General features: G+C 50.6%; 1 protein-coding gene across 4 annotated transcripts in view; it reads right to left on the bottom strand.

Moving 5' to 3' along the window:
* Positions 1-18468, bottom strand: part of KCNA2 (potassium voltage-gated channel subfamily A member 2) — a 79540-nt gene that overhangs the window by 11340 nt on the left and 49732 nt on the right. The window contains exons 4-6 of one of the 4 annotated variants that reach the window (XM_030935143.1): positions 14899-15013; positions 6373-6512; positions 416-751 (exon numbers count right to left, since the gene is read on the bottom strand). The gene's annotated coding sequence lies outside the window, so the exon portion shown is untranslated. Of the gene's footprint in view, positions 1-415; positions 752-1282; positions 1948-2306; positions 2344-2649; positions 2964-6372; positions 6513-14898; positions 15014-18468 lie in introns of those variants that run through there. The other 3 variants (XM_030935145.1, XM_030935146.1, XM_030935144.1) reach the window with 3 other exon arrangements.

The following is an 18468-nucleotide window of genomic DNA, read 5'->3' on the forward strand; positions in this document are numbered from 1 at the left end:
GCTACTCAGCACTGGCAGCCCAACATGGGTTGCCACTTTTTGTCTCCCATCTCTCAGCCAAGAGTTCAGAAACATGATCACCACCACCACCACAACAAAGCAAAATTTACTTTCACCTTGTAACTTGTCTGGGAATCAGGGGGAGCAGGTAGCAATCTCTCAAGGAACCTCTGGAATGCCCTGCATTGGGGGAAGGTGGCTGGTACAGGCCCACTTGTACCACACAGGCTTCATGGAGCATAACCCCATGCTAATAGGTTAAAAGTGGACCCTCTCCCAGGTGCTGCACTAATGTCTCAGATACTCATACCCAGGGAGGTATTCATGGTGGGGGATCTTGGGCCTGGGTCTTCCTCATTGGCCTCTACCCCAATGATTCTACACAAGGCTGTTATTAAATGATAGACTGATTTACCTGACCAGACAGGAACCTGAAGCTCTCTTCCTTGCAGAGCTGATCAGATGCTGCAGGAATCTTAGATGCACAAACAGGCAGCCCAACTCCCCATCACGTCTTCTCACTCCAGCTAGAAATAATGGTGAGTCATTCTGGGCAGGAGGGCAGATTCTGGGTCCTGGAGGTGAGCTCTAGGACTGGGCTGGGCTGGAGGGGCGATGTGATGCCTGGCCAGGGGCATGCGGGACTTGAAGACAGCCGAGCATGGGCCTGGAGCCTTTTGAAGGAAGGAGGCAAGATGCAAAGCTCAGCAAAAGCTGGAGTCCTGGCTGTCCTCAGGAGGTGTGACGTTGCCTGGAAAAAAACAGCAGCAAGGTGGAACCAGGGCATTCGGGCAGCTGGTGCCAAGATTTAGGAGGGTCTAGCAGCTTCCCTCATGGGAGGTGACAGGCCCCCATGCCCACCCTCCATTCTGATGCCAGGCCTGAGGACTATCCCTCAGCCTTCCTGCCTCTTCTGGGCAGGCTTCCCATCAGCTTGAAGCACTTTCTCCCAGGGAGCAACACTCAGGCTTAGCTGGGCCTGCCTTATGCAGGGGCCACCCTGGATTGATCCAGGTCCCTAGTCCCCAGCTGCTCTCAGGAAGGACTCTGGAAGAAGCACTCCTACCCCCACATGTCAGGGCACAGCAGCTCCCAAGAGGAGGGCTTAGCTCACTGCAGCCTGTCTACAAGCTCTGACCTCAGCCAGTCCTGGAAAAGAAGCACCCCCCCCCCCCCCCCCCCCCCCCCCCCCCGCCCCCAGCACACACAGACTGCTTCAGAGCGCATCTAGGGAGACCCCACACAACAAAGTCGCCACTGTACGAAAGCTGGATGAACTTACTCTCCCTCCAGGATCCCTGGGCCGCAGGCCTCCCTCTGAGCCGGGTGGCATTTGAGCTGGGCAGGCGCTCGACCACTGATTTCTCCACCAAGAGAAAATCCCTCACATCTCCTCAGCAGGGAGCACAGAACAAACGCTCAGCCTGACTAGCTGCGAGGCTGCTTGGCAGCAGCGAGAGGGGGAGCCTGGAGGAAGCCGGCTTCCGGACTGGCCCCCTGCCGACCCAATCCCGCAGGCCCCAGGGCGGGGAGGGGTCTCGGCCCCCTCCCCATCGCCCCGGGCTCCGGCCGGGATTCCGTCCGGCGCGCTCACCGCTCGCCTCGGCGCAGAGGACCAGACCCTCCCGCTGGCCACGGCCGCTAGCGCCACCTTAACCCCCTCCTGTCCACGCGGTCGGCTCCTGCTGCGGGCCCGAGCGCAGGTCAGCTCTTAAGCCCCCGGGGTCCAGCCGAGGGACCGCCGAGGCTCAGTCTCCACCCAAAAATCCCGGAACCTGATCTCTGGGGGTGGGGAGTAGCTGGCGCCAGGCTGCTGCCCCAGATCTCAGCTTCCTTTTAAGCGCGGGAGCTCGGTTGCAGCCCACGGCCCCAGCGAAGGGGAAAGCCCTCTCTGCAGCAAAGCTGTTTGTTATTCTGTTGCGGAAGAGGCGAATGCAGCCCGGCCGTCCCAAGTGGTTCAGGTCCTCCAACCCGCGCTATTTACCAGACTTGGTTATGCTGCCAGCTGCACTTCCCACCACCCACCAGCTCCTCTCCCTGCCCTCCGCCCCGCGCCACGCAAACCCCAGAGGGTCCCGAGCCCATTCTGTGCACTCTTCTTGAGCAGGGTGCAAGTTCCCCTTGATCTCCCCGGTCCGGGACTTGCCGAGCAGACTGCAGTGGTCGGCAAGGGCTTGCCCGCCCAGGACTCAGCCCGAGCCTGCTGCGCTGCAGGCTGCGCCGCCGGATGCCCCGCAGCCCCTCTGGGCGCCGCCGCCGGGCAGGCAAGGCAGCACGCGCCACGCAACGCCCCTACACGGATTTACCCTTCCGGATGGGCACCGGGGCCTCCATGTTCCTGGGTTACGGCCAGCGCCGGCAGAACCCCAGCAGCGGGCGGCGGCGGGGTGCGGGCGGCCAGCCGGGAGCCGGCTCTGCAGTCCCGCGGGCGGCGCGTACGGAGCTCCCGGCCGCCGCCCGCAGCCGCACCGCGCCACGCAGCGCCGCACCTGGCTCCACGGCGAACTCGAATTAAAGGGGCCGGCGGGGGCCAGGGCTGGGGCGGCAAGCTGCCAGCGGCCGCCACCGAGCTCGTCACCTCGTTGGTCCCCGGGCCTCAGCCCCCGCCCCGCGAGGAAAACATTCTTTGGCAGAGCCCGGCTTACTAACCAGAACCTCCAGGAGAGCTCAGCTGGGTGCTGCTGGGCCGCGGAGACTGGGGAGGGCAGAAGTTGAGGGGCGCTGGTGAGAGGCTCCTGCCAACGTAATGAAGTAGGCAAGGAGGAGATAATCAATAGCAGCTATCCCAGGCCCACGGCGGGATCCAGCCCCGCGGGAGACGTGTTGCTATTATTGTGGTGCCGCCAGACAGGATCTGTAGACCCCTTTCTTGCCCTTTCTCCCGCCGTCGCGACCCTTTCTCCAGATCGGCTTCCCACCTCCCTGTTAGCCAGCAAAGATTTGGCTTCGCAGGGAAATGCAGCAGGTGCGGTCCGCAGTGTGGCAGAAACTCTTCTGCTGTGTTCACCCCCACCGACAGGAGCCGCAGGAACAGGCAGCACTGCAGGGCTGGCCCTCTCCACTCCCCGACTCCCTCCCCCAGGGCCCGGGCAGGGAAGGCTGGGGGACACGCTGCTACCCTTGGGAAGGGTCAGCTACTCACAAAACGGGCCCTCTGGCAGAACTTGCAAAGCCAGCTGGCCCACGGGGCTCTGGACTTGGGAGTGCAGCTTACAGCACCCTAGGTGGGCAGACGAGGATGCCCTTTGCTTTCGGGAAATATGTGTGGGAAGCCCAGCCTGCCTTCTGCCTAGATAGGGCATCCGAGAAGGTCTAGGGTGCTTCTGAGGAGGCATAAGACAGCCTCAAGCCCCTGCTAGTTCTGTTCTCCAGGTCCCTGTCAGGGTCACCTAGACAGGTGTGCCAAACAGTGGTGGTTCCTTGAGATCAGACTGAGGTAGATACGGAGCTCTGGATTCAGAGGGGCTTTAGCACCGGGAAGTCCCCACTGGGCCCTCCCCCACCCTCCCGCCAGGAGACCCTCCTCTCTATGTGTGTACCTTATGGGGAGAGCCCTGAAAGCCCATGAGGCTGGACTCAGGATTCTGGCATTTCCTAGTGGTAGTCTGTGAGGTGTGGTTGAAGACTGGGAGCCTGCCTAGAGCTGCAGGGGGTGGTCTGGGAGGGCAGTGGCCTCCAGGAGCCTGAAGGATGACAGATGACTATAGAGAAGGGCTGGTATGGTTTAGGGTCCCTTGAACCTGGCCTGTCAGTGTCCCAGTCAGTGAACGGCTCGGGTGTTTTGGAGGCAGCCAGATGGAAGCATAAATCCCTAACAGTTACTAGGTAAGTTATTTCACTTCTCTGGGCACCAGTGTCCTCCTCTGAAAAATCAGGATGCCCCTAAGGGTGTGGTGAGGTTTTAATTGTTGAATCAGTTTAGCATCCAGCAGACACTGAATACATGAGGATTTCTCTGCTCTGCTTCCTTGTGAAACTCTCCTCATAGCTCTCAGCCTCCAGCTTAGCTCTGGGGTGTTTCTCCAGGCTCCCAATCACCAGGTCCTTGTTGCCCTATTCCCTCTGCTTCCCAGATTGCCCCACCCTTTACTCTCCCTGAGATCTCACCATTTCCACCCTTCTACCAAATTGACTGCCAGTTCCCTTCCCTATATACTCTTTCTGAAAGCCTCCCCTGACCAGCACCAAGGGGCTCTGTTTCTCCTACCTGGCACACTGAATTCTCCTGTCATTTAAAGTCAGATAATCCTGTGTGGCCAAAGTCAGATACTTTATCCATTTGATCATATGTATACATTTCCTTTGCCTTCCTTCTTGAAAACAGAAGCTGTGGACAGAGAAAAGCCCTTGAAGGAGAATCAGTCGTCATAATTGGTGACATGGGCTTACCATGTGTCAGACCCTGTACTAAGCACTTCTAACCCAGGGCAACATTTAATCTTCACCGCCCTAGAAGTTAGTGTATACATTAGTACCATTTTATAGGAAAGGAAATGGAGGCAGTGAGAGGTGAAATCACCTGCCTGAGGTTAATAAGTGGTGACTCTAGGACTGCAATTAGTTCTTTGTGATTCCAGAACATGTGCCCTTAGCTCCCACACCACACTGTGCAGGTGGAATGAGTAGCCCTTGAATTTCATTTCCCTCTTTGAGATCTTCCTTTGACCTCTGCTTCTATTTTGTGATTTGGCCTCAGGGGTATGTTGTCCTCTCTCCATCCTTTAAACTCAAGTGTGAACAACAACAACAACAACAACAACAAAAGAAATTAACTAAAGAAGGAAAAAAAAAAAAGAACCATCATAACAGTTGTTCAGGCACATTTCAGGGCTTCTGTCAGTACCTTGGTCTGGCAGTGCTATGTAGGAAAAGAACTCAGGCCCTATTCCCAGCACTGACACTTGCTAGCTGTATGAACTTGAGCAAGTTATTGACACTCTCTGAGCCTCCTACTGTTCGTTTCCTAGTTGGTTGAATGGGAGAGCAAAGCTACTTTACAGGGTAATAAGGACAAAATTAGTATAAAGAATGGACAGCCAGCTAACTTAACTGAGCCCCCTTTCCAGTTCTGTGGTGGGCTCCATTTCTGATTTTTGGCCACACAATAGCAGCCAGAGTGTCCCTTGATCCTTTCCCTGGGCAGGGTGAAAATCCCCAAAGACCACTCCCTTCCCTTGGTTTGGTTTCCTGCTTGAGAGCCAGGCCTTGCCCTCAGCAGAGGGAAGGGCTGTGGTGGCTGTCACAGTGAGTGATTGGTGACTACGGTCATCTAAAAGAAGAGTTTATAACTGTGTGTGCATACACACCCACACCCACACAGAGGGACTGGAGGCAGAATCTCTTAGTTCTTCCCATTTGTGAATCTTCTCAGGTGTCACTCCCAGGGAACCAGCTCCCCTTCCTGGCATGACTGCCACTTCTGCTTGATGCTCCCCACCAGCCCACTCACCTATGTGCTGGCACAGTCCACACTCACCCATAGGTAGGCAGGGCAGGAGGACACTGGATTGACAGCCCTCCAGAGATCATTTGATTTAATCCTTGCAACCAGCCAATGGGAAATATATCATTGTCTCTATTTTACAGATGAAGATACTGAAGCTCAGAGAGGACCAAGGTAATTTAGCTGGTTAGTAGTGAGGCTGGAACAGAACTCAAGATTGCGTGACTTTATAAGTCATTATGCCATTCTACCGCCCACTTTTACTGTTAGCTCGGTGCCAGATCCTCTGGGCTCAATTTCTGGTCTCAGGAACAGAGATTCCCCAGGGGTCATCTCTCCTGGAGGCAACCTGACTTCACGCCAATCTGGTTTAGAAGGGAGTTGGTGCTGGTGATTAACATGCACCAGCATGGTGGTGCATACCTTAACGGAGGGCCTTGAGGCAGTGGTGGTGCAAGAGTCAGGACCCAAGGGCTCCCAAAGGGGAGGACAAGGCAAGGCATCTGACCAGGACTGCAGTCTGTGTGACCCAAGCTCACTCACTTGACCTTTCTGTGTAGCAGTTTACTAATAAAATAGGTAGGACACTAGGCCCCCCTACCCCCTTGCTTCATAGGCTTAAAGAGAGAGTGAGGAAGGAAGGAAGGAAGGAAGGAAGGGAGGGAGGGAGGGAGGGAGGGAGGGAGGGGCGAGGCAGGGAAGGAAGGAGGGAAATGGACCTTCATTGTTAGTGTGTGTTAACATGTCTTTGGTTAGGACTACAGAGGATTAATACCCATGGAGGTGCATGGAGAAGCAAAGCCTGGTCAGTGTGGAACAGGACTCTGTTAATGTCACTGTTGTTGCTGATGTTGTGGTTGTGCATCTGCCTGATATTTGAGAACTTCCCTTGGAAGTGGCAGGGGCCTCCACTCCAGCCCACTACTTACCTCCAAAGTCAAGGTCAGCCTCCTGCGGGAAGGCTTCTCAGATTAACTTCAGCTGCCTCTAAGGGGCTCCTTCATGGACGCCTGGGCCTTGGCTCCTGTCTTGAATGAGCTGCTACACACTCATCCCACTGCAATATTGGCTGAATAAAAGAATATTTTTTTTTTTTTTGAGACGGAGTCTCGCTCTGTTGCCCGGGCTGGAGTGCAGTGGCCGGATCTCAGCTCACTGCAAGCTCCGCCTCCCGGGTTTACGCCATTCTTCTGCCTCAGCCTCCCGAGTAACTGGGACTATAGGCGCCCGCCACCTCGCCCGGCTAGTTTTTTTGTATTTTTTTTTTTTTAGTAGAGACGGGGTTTCACCGTGTTAGCCAGGATGGTCTCGATCTCCTGACCTCGTGATCCGCCCGTCTCGGCCTCCCAAAGTGCTGGGATTACAGGCTTGAGCCACCACGCCCAGCCAAGAATATGTTCTTTTATTACAGGGTGGCTCATGCCTATAATCCCAGTAACTTGGGAGGCTGAGGTGGGAGGATTGCTTGAGGCCAGGAATTCAGTATCAGCCTAGGCAACATAGGCAACATAAGGCTCCACCTCTAAAAAATTTTTTTTAAATTAGCTGGGCGTAATAGCATGTCCCTGTAGTTCCAGCTACTCGGGAGGCTGAGGTGAGAGGATCATTTGAGCCCAGGTATTTGAGGCTGCAGTGAGCCATGATCGTGCCACTGCACTCCAGCCTGGCTGACAGAGCAAGATCCTGTCTTGGGAAAAAAATACAAATAAAAAATAAAAAGGCTGGGTGTAGTGGTTCATGCCTATAATTCTAACACTTTGGGAGGCTGAGGCAGGCAGATTGCTTGAGTCCAGGAATTTGAGACCAGCCTGGGCAACATAGTGAAACCCCATCTCTACAAAAAATAGAAAAATTAGCCAGCATGGTGGTGCATGCCTGTGGACCCAGCTGCTCAGGAGGCTGAGGTGGGAGGATCAGCTGAGCCCCAGGGAGGTGGAGGCTGGAGTGAGCTGAGATTGCACCACTGCACAACAGCCTGGGTGACAGGGTGAGAACCTGTCTTAAATAAATAAATAAATAAATACATAAATAAAATAAAAGAACATGTTAAGGAATGGCTAATGAGGGTAGTCCCTCCCTCACGGTTTGGAGCTGCTGCTCTGGTTCAAGCAGTGTGCTGGTTGTCTTACCATGAGGCCCCCACTACTCATACTCAAAGGCAGTATAACAAAGTGGTGGAAATACAGTCACGTGTCACTTAACGATGGGGATATACCCTGAGAAATGTGTAAGGTAATCTCATCATTGTGCAAACATCATAGAGTGTACTTACACAAACCTAGATGGTATAGCCTGCCACACACCCAGGCTGTATGGTAGAGCCTTTTGCCCTACGCTACAAACCTGTACAGCATGTTACTGTGTTGAATAGTGCAGGTGATTGTAACACAGTGGTAACAACATTCACCCAGTTGCCCAAACCAGAAACCTGGATGTCCTTATCAACACTTTTCTTCCTCCTTCACCCGACATACTCCACATGCAGTCAATCACTTGGCCTTGGCGTCTGTTTGCTTCTCTCTGATTCCCTCTCCGTTCCCATGTCACCCTGGTTCAAGCCACCAGCAAGCACAGTCCGGGCCACTGCAACCCCTGTTGGTCCTGTCTTCAGACTTGCTCCCCTCTGGTCTCTTCTCCCCACAGTTGCTATAGAGACCCTGCTAAAGTGCAGGTAGGATCTGTCACCTCTTCAACTCCTCATTGGCGCCCTATTGCTAGGATCAACCTGCATTTCCTAAAAGGCGAGCAAAGTCTTTCATGATCTGATGTTCCCCTGTCTTCCCTCCAGATGCCCATCCTGGAAGTCCACACTGGCATCACATTAAACGGCCTTGAAGGCTCTAACTGGCTGAAAACAGACAGGTTAGGTTAAGACTTGAAGTCAGACAGGCCCGGGGTGGAGCCCCTCCTCCACTGCTTGCCACTCACATGACCTTTGGTGGGGTGTTTTTCCTCTCTGAGTCTCAGGTTCCAATCTGTAAAATGGGATTAATAATGCCCAATGCATGCTCTGAGGATTAAGTGAGATAGTGTGCCCAAGGTGTTTATCTCAGTGACTTCCAGGAAGGTATCCAGAAATGTGAGTTTCCAGATGGCTCCAGGTGTTTCTGTTTTGACTCCAGCAGCCCCCTGGCCAGAAATCCCTGCCTTCCTCCTTTCCTGTCACTTCAGTGACTTCTTCTGACACTCAACTCATGTCACATCCTCCATGAAGGCTTTCTCAACCCTCTTCCTGGTCTCCACCCACCAACTCTATGCTCCAGACACAGATCTGTCACACCAAGTCCTGAGGGGCCTGTGTCCATCCCCACGTGGTCTTCCACTAGGTGGAAGCACCCTGAGGGCAGGGCCATGTCTCTTCTGACCTTGCATACTGGTGTCTGGTCTAGGCTGGGCACAGAGAAGCTGCCCTGGCAGTGTTTGTGAACCAGCAAACACCAGCAGATGCACGGCCTCTATGGTGCCCACAGCTTAACTGCCTCTCCTTGCCTTTCAGCCCCTAGACTTGGTGTCCTTAGAGGGCCCTCACTTACAAAGAAATTTGAGTTGCCACAGGGCCAGCCAGGGGCTATTTCTAACTCTTGCCCAAGAGGCTGAGAGGGGTCAAGAGGGAAGACCAGCCTTGTACCAGTCATCACTGCCAGGAGGAGGATGCACCAGGCAGCCCCTGTATCAGAGGATAGCAGGGCAGAGAGGAGGGTTTCCTAGAGCTGGTGGCTCCCTCTCTATTTCACAGAGAGGTTAAGTATCTTGTTCAGGGTCACCCAGCCAGTCCAGGCAAGAACCAGGGTTTGAACTCAGGCACTGTGGCTCCAGAATTCATGCTCCTATCCATCCTGCTGTGTTGTTCTCATGGAGAGTTTGGGTATTCTGTGGGCTGAACCTGGTCCTGTCCAGTAGTCACTCTGTGCTTTAAGGTCTCCTAAGCACCCATGGTCTTCCAGCTTCTGCTCACATGTGGTTATTGCCTCCTACCAGGGGTCATTGCAACTTTGGACAGAGCTAACTTTTCAATTGCCTTTGTGGACCAGGAATTATCCTTCTTGAAGCTTTCACTCAGGCTTCTCTACCCACCTGTGGCCATACAGAGCAATTCTTCCTTCCCTCCCCTGCACCTTGCAGACATCAGGACTTTACAAAGTCGAAAACAGTGGCCAGGAGCTCTGTGGCTTCTCTTCTTTGAGGTCATTATTCCCAGGTCCTTAATTCTTCCTTACATGCTGTGGCTTGAGGTCTTGCACCACCCTGGCCATCCTCTGAAGTTTTCTAACTTCAAAGTGGGCCATGTATCAAAGTCTCCAGAGAAGAACACTTTGACCTTGGTGTGGCCCAGTTAGCCCAGAAGGGCAGACAGTATCACTGATTTTGCTTCATAAACGTAGCCTAAAGCAGGTTGACTCCTTAGTGTCTGCGTTATGTGGCTGAATTAGCTGGGCCTGAAGGTTACTCTAAGCCCCAGGTCCTTCTCTCCCTTTTATGGCCTTTGGTCAGTAGAGAAGAGGAATAGAACAGAAAAACAAGAAGCAACTTGATATCATGGAAAGGCCCTTGACCTGCCAGTTCCTGTCCTGACTTTATTACCAGGTGACCTGGTAAGTCACTTCCCCTCTTTGGGCCCTCGTTTCTTCATCTGTAAAATGGGAAAACTGGGCTACTTCTTGTTCTATGATTCGTTCTTCAACTTTACCTGGCTGAGGAACGGGAGCCCTAAGCAGACGAATGCATGTATCTCCCTTATCTCCACTGGCACCATAGGTCTTCCTACTGTCGCTATTTTACTGAGAGGACACCAAGGCTCAGAGGTCACAGGACCTGCTTAAGGTCGCACGGCTCTAGTAAGTGGCAGAGCTGGGATCCCAGCCTAGGCCTTGCTGACCCCCACATCAACGGTTCCCCCATCACATCTCACTGCCTGTTTAAGAAGGGAGAAAGGACTTTTGAAGATGCCAAATCATTTTGAAAATGAATCCTGCAAACATTCCAAACAGTGCAAACCTGATGCTCAGTGCATCTTAATGATGTTCTCTGAATCCAAGAAGGGTCATTACAAAGGGAACACAGGGAGTCTTTGACTCTGAGGCCGTGCAGAAAGGAGGCTGAAACTGCAGTGAGGAGTTTCCTGAAGTTGAATCTGAGGAAAATGACTGACTTTCCTGGAAGTTTGATGGCCTAAAGCACCCACAGGTGACCTGTAAGAACAGAGCAGGGTCTGCCTGCCATGCACCACTTACCTAGGGCCTTACCCGAATGCTAAGGAAGTAGAATTAGAGGCACAAAAGACTAGGTAGAAAACAATTGGATAAAAAAAATGTGTTTGTTGATTGGAGTAAGCCCTTGTGTGGAGAGGCAGTGGCGCTTGCCCTGGGAACTCAAATCTGAGGCTCTGGAGTGACTCAGCCTCTCTGGCTCAAATATTTTTATTTTTATTTTAAACATACATATGTTCTGAATTTCTTAAAAGAACAAAACATTCTAAGTCCCCTACTCCTGAACTCTCCTGCTAGGAGGAGGTTGAAGTTGGTCACTAGAATGGTGCTATTAGAAAGATTTTCTTTGCCACCAGATGTTCCGCTCCTGATCTTCCTTAAAGGCAATACCTTGGCACTACTTGTTAGTGTCAGCAGCAGTGATGCTTTGGTGCTTTGATCGACCAAAGTCTTTGAAGCAGGGGAGGGAAAGGTAGAGGACTGAGAAGGTGGCTAAAGCATCCTGGCATTCCTGGTGTTGCAGAGCCAACGTGTATCTGGAAGAGTACAGGGAAGATGACTTAGAAGCAGAAGAGAGCCTGGGGCACAAAGACAACTAGGAGGAGGGACAGAGGGTTGGGGGCGCCTGGGGTGGAGAACCCCTGTGGTTTCCTTGGCTGGCGACCAGGAGTCTTGGGATGCTTGCTTGTCACCTGAAATTCCAGGATCATCCAACAGTGCCCCCCAGTGGCCAAATGGGTGCAGGGACGTGCCCAAGGAAGTGGAAACCAGATGGGAGGAGAAACGGGCCTCACTAACTCAGAAAAAGAGAAAACTGACTTCCTTTCTGCCCTCAGGTGTGGTGTAGGGCTCCCCAGGGGTCTTTGGACCTGGGCAGAGCCATGCTTTAAGGGTCCTGCATGCCCCAAAGGAATCCCTCTCTTCTCTGAACTCTGGCCATTAGAATCTGCTGGATTAAACCAGGGATTTCATAACCTGCATATCCCCAGGTCAGCCTGGAGAGATGGGGCATCTGTAGCCCCTGGCCCAGGTTTCACTTCCTGAGATGATGAGGGGCTGGAAATGCAGCCCCACCCCTACCCCCACCACCCTAGGTTCATCTAGTCAGGGTCAGGGGCCGTGGCAGTTGTCAGGTCAGCTCTGTCGGACAGCAGTGGAGAGGATGGAAGTCAGAAGGTGACTTCTGAAGTCACCTTCTTCTTGACTTGGCATCTTCAAAAGTCCTTTTTCCCCTTTTAAACAGGCAGTGAGATGTGATGGGGGAACCGTTGATATGGGGATCAGTGAGGCCTGGGCTGGGATCCCAGCTCTGCCACTCACTAGAGCCGTGCAACCTTGAGCAGGAAGTCAGAAGAGTGACTTCCTAGGGGGCCGCATACCACTTCCCTTCTCTTCCAGCTGCACCTCTCCGAAGTCCAGGAGCTTTCAGGAAATAAGCAAAAGTTCTTTCTTTAAGAAACATGAGACCCCAGAGTTAGATCATAAAGAAGCCAGCATAGTTCCTAAGAAAAAAACAACAAAGCCTGGCAACAAGGGTCTAACTGAAACTCTCCAGGCTATGTGAGAAGGATAATTCCTAACAGAGGCAGGTGCTATGTTCACTCCCATTCAACAGTTACAGAAACAAGCTTGGTGAGGTTGAGTAGCTTGCCAGTAGCCACATAGCCAGCAGCTGGGTGCAAAAGGCAGGAGCTGAGTCATGGTCTGTCCTCTAGCCCCAGCTCTAAACCAGGCATCGAGCCAAGCACTGTGGGGGACACACAGAGCGTGGCACAGAGAAGGTGCTTGATAAATACTAGTTCCTTCCTTAGAAGGATGGATACTGAAGCAGAATTGTCAACAATTGACTCTAACCCAAGGCAGAATGAATTGGCTTAAATAGAAGAATAAAGTACAAAAGCACCTAATAAGAGGAAAGCCTTCACCAAGGATGGACATTGAGAGATGTCTTTAAGGAGGAGCAAAATGTCCAAAGACCCCGAAAGAGGTGTTGAGGTGAGGTTTGGGCATTCTGCGTGTGCAATCTGCATGCCTCGCCACCTGCTTCATTCATTCACTACCTGGAGAAGGGCTCTCTGGAATAGCCTATCTCACACTGTGTGAGGAGGGATTTTGAGGATTTTGTTCTCTCCTGTACCCCCAGTGCCCGGAGCACTCTGGGTGCTTAATACATAAATACCAAATGGGTGAGTGGATTCCAGGAAAAAGGCACAACAGGGACAGACCAGAGAAGCAGCCTCATCTGTGCCAGGGACTCTGCACCAGATGGAGTGCTAGGAGCGAGCAGTGTGGGAGGACATGGTGAGATGAGAGGTCGATGGGGGAAGGCTGAGAAAGGCCTTGAAGTCATGCTGAGGAGTTCGGGTTGTCCTGTAGGTGACAGAGAGCCATTGAGAGCTCTGAGAGGGAGAGACATGATCCAAGCTATGTTTCAGAAAGATAACTTGGGAAATGTAGAGTATAGTGGAAAGGATGGATCTGAGAGCAGAAGCAGGAAACGGGTAAGGAGGAGGTTGCTTCACCTCAGAGATGTCAAGGGTCTGGACTCAGGCCATTTGTTCAGTGGGTGAATGGTAGAAGGGATGAAGGCAGTGGTGAAGAGAAAAGCACCAAAAGGGAAACATTATAGGGGGTGTAGGATTCAGTGATCAGTGAGATGGGAGAGGGAGAGAGACTGTGGAGCGGCCTTCGCAGGGCTTCAGAGGGGTGGTGTGTGCAGTGCATGTGCACCTGTGTGTGTGCACTCATGCATGTGTCGAGGGATGGAGCTCACATGGTGGGCAGTTCTGGCATACATGGGGGTTTGTGGGGCTGCTCTGATGGGCCTGTTCCTGGTCAACAGGGCAGATGGCAATGCTGGCCTGATGCTCAGGAGAGAGGTTGAGGGTAGGGAATGGAGAGTTGAGAGTCATCGTCATGGAGGGGTCGTTGAAGCCAAGGGTGAGAACGAGATCACCTAGGATGAGAATGTAGATGGAGTGAGAAGAGCAGGGAGGGGCCAGGTGCAGTGGCTCATGCCTGTAATCCCAGCATCTGGGGAGGCCAAAGCGGGAGGATTGCTTGAGGCCAGGAGTTTGAAACCAGCTTGTACAACATAGTGAGACCCTGTCTCTACAAAAAATAATTTAAAAAATTGTCTGGGCAGGATGGCAACCACCTGTAGTCCTAGTTACTTGGGAGCCTGAGGTGGGAGGATCACTTGAGTCCAGGAGTTTGAGGTTACAGTGAGCTATGATCACGCCACTGCACTCCTGGCTGAGATGTGAGTGACCTGTCAGTGTGTGAGAAAAGGCATTTTGTCCTCTTTTAATTCCTCTCTGGAGAGTGGAGCCTAGAACCCTGACTGCCTCTGACCTTGCCATCCAGTTGGGGTGTGCTTCTGGAATATGAGTGCCTTTCCTCTGTTCTTTCCCTGTGGACTTGCTGCTCTGTGTGGGTTTCCTTTCCTTTCAGAGGTAGGATGGGGAGGCCTGGGTGGCCCTCAGATGACAAAAAGACCCAGGAGAGCCATGAAAGGAACATAAGGAGAGGATGGAGAGGGTAGAGAGCCCTGCTCAGGTGCACTGAACATCATGACTTGGAGTCTAATTGGCAGCTCAAACATGGCATATCCCAAACTAAATTCTTGCTTCCTTCCCATGCCTCCATACCTGAACCCCCATCCCTCTGGGTAGCATCACTTCTCCCTCATCCAGTTGCTCAGGCCCAAACCCTGGGACACAGCCTTTGGTTAATCCAGCAAGGATTCCTATGGCCTCTGCTTTCAGACCGTCTTCTGAACCAGATGTCTTATCTCCTCTGGCAGGCGACGCAAACTGGCCCCAGACACTCTCCTCTCACTTGGTCTCTTCACAGGTCTCCCTGTTCCTATTCACGCCCTCGCAGAAGCCAGAGTGATTTTAGAAACAACATGAATCGAGTTGTTTTATGTCTTTGTTCAAAGTCCAATGGTTGTTCACTGCTCTCAGAACTAAACCTGAAGTCCTATGGCCCAGAAGGCTCTGTACCGTCTGTTCTCTAGACATCTTTCTGACTTCATTTCCAACCACCCTCTGCAGCTGCCTCCTTGCTGGTCTCCACACCCAGAGAATGCATCCCTGTGGTCTGGCTGTCCCCACTCTGGGAGACTGTACCCCAAACATGCTCATGACTTGCTCACTTCCTTCATGGGGCCTCTGCTTACACATTACTTCCTAGGAGATGCCTGGAATACATTGGGAAAACGAATGAATGCATGTATGATAATACCTGTTTTAACCTTGTGCCTGGCACATGGGAGGTTCTTGCAAGCTCTCCTGTCTCGGCTATGAAATCTGCTTCCACTCCCAAAGGCATGGCTGGTTCTTTGTAAAGGTGGCCCCACCTACACAGAGAAGGTGGAAATCAGCTCTGCTGAAAGGACAGACGCACGAGCTGCCACTGGACGCCAGAGGGCGCCGCATGCAGCGGCATCTGCACACTGCGTTCGGGCAGCGCTGCAGCAATCTGGGAGGGCTGCAGCCGTCAACGCCCACGCAGCAGGGAGAGACCGGGACTGGACAGCCACTGGCAGGGCTTCTGAACCAGCCGCGCCTGGCTCCCTGCGCATCCCCCATCCCAGGTCCTGAGGGCTCTTAAATAAAAGGTCAGGGGAGATTTTGAAGGTATGATTTTTTTTCGCCACCTATTTGTTAAGGCCTTAAACCCCAGCACCTTCAGTCACCTGAGGTCACATCTCTGACAACACCTCCCCTTCCGCATTCTAAAAATACAGAACCCAGAAACAGAAGCTTTAGTGAGGTTAAGTAACCTACACCCTCTGCCTGACAAACCCCTCAGCCCTCCCCTGGACAGCTCCCAGTCTCTCCAAGCCCACTTAATGTCCTAGGAGACCACCTTTCCCTGTTCAAGTGCCCTGTAGCAGCAAATGGTGCTGTGAACTGCGATTGTGTGAGCTTCCTGAGAGCAGGTTAGTCAGAGAGAGAGAGAGAGAGAGAGAGAGAGAGAGAGAGAGAGAGATTTGGTGGGTATGCAGGGCAAGGAGGCTCCTATTAGACTTCTCAGCCCCCAGACCAAATTGAATATCCCTAACATAGCCCTGTCCACACACATCCCAGTCTCTCCTTCCAGACTCTCTCTTCTCCTTTCGCTCTGTGTGAACCCTGTCAGGCAGGTTAGCCTTGGAGGCTCTCAGTGTGGACAGCGTCTTAGAGATCACCTCACTGTTCTTGGGCGCGCCCAGCAAACACAGGTCCCAGGAACTCACTGATCACTGCCCCATCCACAGCCCAGGTCCTCCGGTTGTTTTGTGGTCTACTGTGATTGGTGGGAACATCTGCCCACCATAGCAAGCAAACTCTGTCTCCCAGGCATGGCTGCCCATCGTCTCACCTGTTTTTCCCATTGCGCCTTCTCAGAGGTGAAGCGTGTGCTGCTAAGAACCTGACTTGGCAGAAGGCCAGAGGGCAGGGCTGGGCAGGGCAGGGTAGGGTGTGAACGGTGAGCTGTTGGTCTAGGCAGGGCATGAATGAATGGTGAGCTGCTGGCCTAACCAACGGATGGTCTGAGGTGAGGATGCAGGGTGGAATGAGTGCCAGGACCGGGTCAAGCTAGCATTTGAAGTGGGTAAAGTCAGTCTCCTAGGTGCTCCTATCTTCCACATAGCTCCTGATTTTTGTTCATTCTCACTGAAAGCTCCTTTTAAAATATCCTCCCCACACACCGCCAGGGGCCCCGCATGTTGGATCATCTTGCCTGCAAAACAAACTGCTCTTATTATGTAATGATGAGTGAGTGCGTCTATCCACCGTTAACAACCTGAACATTTGTAACAACCAACATAGCTTCTAGCTGGAGCGAGAGGCTGTGGACTGCCTCTCTCTCACTAAAGTGTGAGAATTCAGCCCGAAGTAGAGTCACTTGACATTCTGTTTTGCCTGGGCAGCCTTGTCACATGTAATAGTGTGACTTTCTCTCAGGCTTCTTGAAATTCTAAAATAACAGAAGCGCCTCCATATGACCCTCTTGGACAACCAATCTCTGGGGATTCCTGGGTGCGGATACTGGCTTTGGTGTCAGACTTGCTCTGTCCTGCAGAGTCCCACTTCTTGTTTTCTGGCTGGGTAGGGGTTCATTAGCTATTTTTTTAATGGTGTCCATAAAAAATGGATTAGTATGCTAATTTTAACCATAGCTTTCACATGGCATAATGCCTTAGCCCAATAAAATATATAAAATTGTATATACAGCCTGATTATGACTTTATTAAAAAGCAACAACAAGGGGTAGGATTTCTAGCCATGGCAGAGTGAAGATAAAATTGTACGCTTATATTAGAAAAGAAGATCTTACATCAATGACCTCTTTTCCAACTTAAGAAACTAGAAAAAGGAGAGCAAATGAAACCCAAAATGAGCAGAAGGAAGGAAATAATAAAGATTAGAATGGAAATTGATAAAACAGAGAACAATAGATAAAATCAATGAAATCAAACTGGTACTTTGAGAAGATTAATAAAATAGATAAGTGTCTAGCCAGTCTAACCAGAAAAAAGAGAAATAACCAATACCAGAAATGAGAGAGATGACATTACTATTAATTCTACAGACCATAAAAGGACAATAAGGGAAATTCTAAACAACTTTATGCTAATAAATTGGACAACTTGGTTGAAATGGAGAAATTCTGTGAGAGACACAAACTACCAAAGCTCAGACAAAGGAAACAAATAACCCAGTACCCCATAGTTATTTAAAAAATAAATACGTAGTTTAAAACCTGCTTAGTTTTAACTAATTTTCTTCGTTAAGAACAAAAATTCCAGGTTCAGATGGCTAAACTGACTAATGCTACCAAATGTTTAAGGAAGAAATAATTCTACACAAATTCTTTTAGAAAATAGAAAAGATAATACTTATCAATCCATTATGTGAGACCAGCATTACACTGATACCAAAACCAGACAAAAACATCACCAGTAAAGAAAACTAGAGGACAATATGCTTCATGAACATAGACGTACAAACGGAATAAAAACGTATCAAATCAAATACAAAATAACAAGAAAAGAATAATACATCATGACCAAATGGGGTTTATCATAGAATACAAGGTTGGTTTGACTTTAAGAAATCAATGTAATTCACCATATGAAAAATATAAAAAAGCAAAACCACATGATCATCTTAATAGAGAAAAATGTTTGACAATATTCAGTATTCACTTGTGATGACATCTTTCAGCAAACTAAGAAAAAAGGGAGTTGTTTTTGACCTCATAAAATGCATCTATGAAAAACCTGTAGCTAACATTATACTTAATGATGAAAGATGAAATGCTTTCCTTCTAACATCAAGAAGACAAGGATTTCTGCTTTCACCATTTCTATTTAAGATTCTATTGGAGCTTGTACCCAGTACAATAAGGTAAGGAAAAGAAATAAACGGCTTCTAGATTGGAAAGTAAGAAGCAAAATTGCCTTTATTCACAGGTGGCATGGTTATTTATGTAGAAAACCCAATGGAATCTACCAGAAAAGCTACTAGAATTCATAAGTGAGTTTAGAGAGATATCAGAATACAAGATCAATGTACAAAAATCAATCATATTTCTAAATACTAACAACAAACAATTATAAATTGAGGTTTAAAAACCCCATTTACAATAGCATTAAAATATAAAATACTTAGGGACAAATCTGAAAAAGGATATGAAAGACCTATACACTGAAAATTATGAAACATTAATGGTAGAAATGAAAGACCTAAATAATTGGAAAAATAGACTGCATTCCAAGGTCAGAATATTATCAAGACATCACTTCTTCTCAAATTAATCAAC

The sequence above is a fragment of the Rhinopithecus roxellana genome, chromosome 8 (assembly GCF_007565055.1).
Source record: "Rhinopithecus roxellana isolate Shanxi Qingling chromosome 8, ASM756505v1, whole genome shotgun sequence".
Classification (NCBI taxonomy): Eukaryota; Metazoa; Chordata; class Mammalia; order Primates; family Cercopithecidae; genus Rhinopithecus; species Rhinopithecus roxellana.